The following is a 5088-nucleotide window of genomic DNA, read 5'->3' on the forward strand; positions in this document are numbered from 1 at the left end:
TAGAACTTGGAGTTAACATCTCACCAGCAATTTACCTTTGTCCCTTGCTCTCTTTAGAATACTGAATCACTGACTCGACTCGTGAAAGGCTCTCTAGTGTTTTGTATGTGTGCATGTATTCACACTCATTACTTATACACAAATAATTCATAGAGGACATTGCTAGTTTACGCAATTCCAGAGCTATAAAAACCGAATTTCAATGTGAATCATAAATTATTCTGAAGTATAAAAGTGCTGGCAAGAATCTTAACATAAAATTTTATTTTCACCACAGGTCTGTTGAGCTTGAATAGAGGTCACAGATAGTAGCAGAGAGCATTCTTCTCAGAAGAGAAAAGGGGGTCGGTTTTCCTTCTTTATGTTCTCTGGTTGCAAAGCAGGCTCTAAGGAAAGGTCATGGTTGCCAGTGCTTGCTGGAGCTATGGAGCTGGCGACCTAGAACACTAAGGGACAAATTAATACACACCTGGCCTGATGTGAGGTTCACAGAGGACAGTCTGGAGGAATAAGCACACAAAGGTAACTGGAAAACTGCCCCAAAGCCCAGCAGCATCACCCTGAAGCCCAAGCGCAGGGGTCTGAACATGATTTTGATGTAGATGACAGCTGACCCACATGCTTAGTTCACACTTACTAATCAATAGTGAGTGAATCAATGTGAAGGACACATGAGATTCATTGGACTATTGTCTCATTTTACTGATAGATTTATAGTTGCATAAAATATAAAGTATAGCAAAATCAAATCATTCCCTCACCATTTGCTGAATTTCTCAATCATCTTATTTCTAAATTGTAAGGACTTGAGAAAAGATGGGCTGGCCTTTCCTCCCACCTTTCCTCAGACCTCCCAGTCACAGCTCAGTCCTCACCTACCTGGGCACTGAAATCTTCTACGTGCCATGAAAGGCCAACATGGGATGCTTAACCAGAAGTCTAGCCACTCAAGTCAGGCTAGGAAAGTGACAGGTCATCAAGGAAGGCTTTTATTTGGCATCCTCCAGAGGACTGAAGAGTATCCTTGCCCCACCCATGGTGTGGTATGCAGTTGAGTTTGTCCATGGGTGTAGACTCTCCTCCTTATCATATAGTTGAGTTTGTCTGCAGGTGTAGGTCCTCCTCCATATCTCGTAGTAGAGTTTGTTCAAAGGTTTAGATCCTTCTGTGTAGTTGAGTTTCTCTATCGGGTGAAGAAAACTACTCAGAAATTCTTTTCTTAGAAGCTAAGAGCCTAAACATCTGTGACTGATTAAAGTTAATATCTCATTTCTAATTCCATTGATTCTTTGAAAAGAGCAAGTCTCAGAGTCCATGGCTATTCTTAGCAATCCGGCCTCCTTCCCCACTGCCCCTGAAAGAGGGAGGAGGCAGCAATGGGGATGCCAGTCAGACCTGCAGCCAGGATTCCACCTCCCCAGAGTCCACAGAGCTCCAACTTCTAAGTACATGCCTGTGGTCTGATCATCACAAATCTGGACTTGGTTCTCTCTCTTCTCCCCTCTTTCATGTTTCCAATCCAAGCCACTACCAGTAATAAGACATCTCCTTTCCTTACCCCAGAATTCTGACTTCCACATCTGAAGTGCTTTTGTCCTCCCCAGTCCTTTAATCATCTTGTGGCTTGGTAGGGAAGCCTCTCTACAACCTTGCATGCCGATGAGAAGCACATAGTTTCCATGTCGTGGACCTCATGCCTCTGACCCAGGGCAGATGGCCGGTGCCTCATTCTAGCGTCACCATGGCTCACCTGTGTGATCTCAGACACATCGACTTCTCTGGGTCTTGTTTTCTGGGACAGTGAAATAAGATCCTTGAGTTGAAAGTTTATCTTCCTGTTCTGAAGACGTCAGAGTAAAGACCCGACTCAATGTCGTGCTTCCCATCAAGTTGCCAGAACCCTCTATACCCTTTGCATTTTGGTCTTCATCTGTGACAGCTCATTTTAGATGTTAGCCAGCCACCCTAGAACCACCTGGAAAGAGATTCTCTGTTTATAAGTTGCCTGCATCAGGTCATCTCACGTGTATGTGGAGAATTATATGATTGCTAACTGATTCAGCCTCATGTAGGCAGAACCATTTTGTAGGCTGAGGCCCTACAATGTAGGAGGAGAGGGCTACCTAAGAAGGCAAATGGACAAGTAGGCAGTACAGATGCATTTGGCTCTCTGTGCTCTTGGCTGCAAGTGTCATGTGACCGTTAGTAAGTTCCTGCTACTACTGTGACTTCCCTGCAATTATAGACTGCAACCTGGAGTCATAAACTGAAATTAAGCCTTTCCTCCCCTGTGTTGCTCTTTTCTTAATAACTTTTATATTTAATCATAATTACACCATCGCTTTTCTTTCCCTGCCTTCCTTAACTCCCTGTGTTACAAACCCCATGTGCCTGGCTCTGTCGTCAGGATATTTTATTACAGCAAAGGAAGCAAAGCTAGAATATCATCTTCCTGGCTTGGAGAACAAGTTCAATGCAGCCTCGTGGTTTACATTCATACAACAAAAACCCCAATTCCAATACTGGCGATAAACTGATGATAAATGGAAACTAACTTTATCATCCAAAAATACCCCCTCAAGCTCCGAGGAAACGCTGATAATAAGCCTACATCTGCTGAATGAATCAGGGCAAGGCTGGAGAGCTTCTCAACATCTTTTGAGCATGGAGAGCTGCCAAGAAAGTACTACAGTTTCACGAGAGTTGATCTCAGAACTGATGTAAAGAAATCATGGCAACCTTTGAAGGCGGAGGACAGATATAAAAGGGAGAGTGAAAGTGTTTTCTGTTCATTATCATCCGCGATGTGAAGAACTCTTGTAGGACACAATCCTAATCCTCGCCTTCTGCCCCAGTGTCTAACACCGGCTACTGCCTCTTACCTCTCTAAAGAAGCTCCGTGGCTCCATGACTGAGATGTTTACCTTTAAAAGGGAGGGAGGACATTTAACCGTGTTTGTGACTAAAGATAAGACACTATATGGGTAAACTACATGTTAATTTTAAAGTATAAATCACAGCAGAAAAGTGAACCTGAGCACTGGGGCAACACAGTTCCTGGAGGCTGCATCTGCCTTAGGGTGCCCCCTGCAGGATGCCAAAGGTATAACCAACCATCAGACTCAGAGTCTCCAGCCCACGGCAACTTTTAAGCATCTACATTCAACCTGAGCTAAACAAGGAAATATACAATAAGGATAGGTCTATACAGAGGGGAAAATGGAAAAGTTCATTTTAGGGGTTATTGGCAAGTTTCCTATAATGTTATTATTAAGGGCCACTAGGCTTTCCTCCCACACCAACCTCTGGGAGGACCATGTATAAAAGTCAGACTTGTATAAGCAAGACCATCATTTCCTCTAGCTCTGTGTTCTTCTCAGTCAACATGAGAAGGAGCCCACGCTCCTCACTGTGATACATACAGCAGGTAGCCCTGGAGACTGAGGGCCAGTTAGTGTTTACCCCTAGTGCTCAGATTTGGGGACCTCCCCTGCTTTACAGAACTTTTGGTGAGTATGAACAATCTTAGTGCCCACGTGGGTATTTCTTATGTTCTCCACCCTCTAAACAATGTAATGAACATAGTCTACCTCTTAAGTGCCTAATCAACCATATCAATGGGCCAAAATGTCTTCTGAAGCTGAAGTAGGAACATCTGTAATGATTACAGTGCGTAGCTGAAAACTCAAACTGAGGTTAAGTCCAATAATTCATAGGTATCTCTTCATGTTTACATAAATGTGGTCAAATGCCAGGATTGCTAGCATGTACCATATGGAAAATAAAAATCATTCTTTTCTAGAGGGAGGGGTATTCTCTTAGATATTCTATCTGAGAAAGAACATAAAATGCCATGCTATAGCGAGCAGAGCATGCAACCTGAGCTGCATAACCACTAGAAGTTTAGTTCTGCACACACGAATCATCTTTTTTAAAAAAGACATTCACCAACTTTCTTCCTCCCTTTATCTTCTCTCCCCATTTCTGAGTTCCTGATTCTAATGACATTTCTGAAGCTGCTCCAAAGCTGGAGTGCTTCGAAGACACAGCACTATTACTCTATACGACTGGGCTTGTGGGGGAGGGAGGGGCATGTCAAGGACTGTGCCTGATTTCTAATACCCATAGAGAGTAAAAAGTGTCCCAGTATAGTGAGAGGGGGGAATGAGGAATCACATGGTTTGTTTATACATCATGACATAGCCAGTCACCACAGCTTTTAGGAGGCTGAAAAGTCAAATTGTGTAAATAAATTGAGTGTTTCCAAGAATCACTTAGCATTTAAAGGAGAGTTTAAGGATTCTTGTATTTTACAGATGAACAACTAGTCTCCAAAGAACTTGCTTGCTTGAAGCATGTTTGTATGTGATCATAAGTCTCTCTTGAAAAATAATGGGAGTGGAGCAAAGGAAGGAAGGTACTGGTGTTAGCTGGAGACAGAGAGGCTTATACACAGAGACAAACAATTGAGATGAGCAAAAATTGCAGCTTAAGGGGGAGAAGGCAGGTTTATAATAATGCAGAAGACAAATGGTGATGTAAAACTATGGGAAAATACCATAGAACATTTAGCAATGGCTCATTGTTCCCTTTCCTGATATCCTTGCTTAAGGAACAGAAGAAGCAGAGAATCTCAAAAGAATCCAGGTTTCTGGGCAAACCAATGCATCATATCGGAAAGCCTGCTACCCACTGTAATAGAGACCCTTGCCTGACTGGGACTGTATGGTTTAATACAACCAATGCCATCTTATTTTGTATTTGTTTGTATTTCCTCCTTCAGCTATACCTAAACCATTCTAGAGAAATGAAACCCTCCAGTGGTTCTAGTCCCGGAAGGAAGCCAAACTGCCTTGAAGCATCTGGCCTCGTGCCCACATGTTGTCACAGCTCATAGCTCATCTTTCTCTGTGCCCTTGGCAGCTGATCTGAATACAGAGTGTACATGAACTTCAAAGGAAGCAGGCAGGATGGAGTTGGGGCTTTGCTGCTTTAATCAAGATGGATTTGAGACCTCTGGTTATCAAGTAGGAAACTGAAACCAGCAGCAGAGAATGATACTGACTAAAAGGAAACTAGACATTGAAA

General features: G+C 43.0%; 1 long non-coding RNA gene across 1 annotated transcript; it reads right to left on the reverse strand.

Annotated features, from left to right (window-relative positions):
* Positions 1 to 247: 247 nt before the first annotated feature.
* Positions 248 to 1016, reverse strand: LOC116094202. The gene is made up of 2 exons (XR_004119993.1): positions 880 to 1016; positions 248 to 446 (listed from the first exon to the last, which is right to left on the reverse strand). It is a non-coding gene; the product is annotated as an uncharacterized LOC116094202 (long non-coding RNA).
* Between the last annotated feature and the right edge of the window lie 4072 nt (positions 1017 to 5088).

Source organism: Mastomys coucha, unplaced genomic scaffold (genome assembly GCF_008632895.1).
Source record: "Mastomys coucha isolate ucsf_1 unplaced genomic scaffold, UCSF_Mcou_1 pScaffold16, whole genome shotgun sequence".
NCBI classification, from domain to species: domain Eukaryota; kingdom Metazoa; phylum Chordata; class Mammalia; order Rodentia; family Muridae; genus Mastomys; species Mastomys coucha.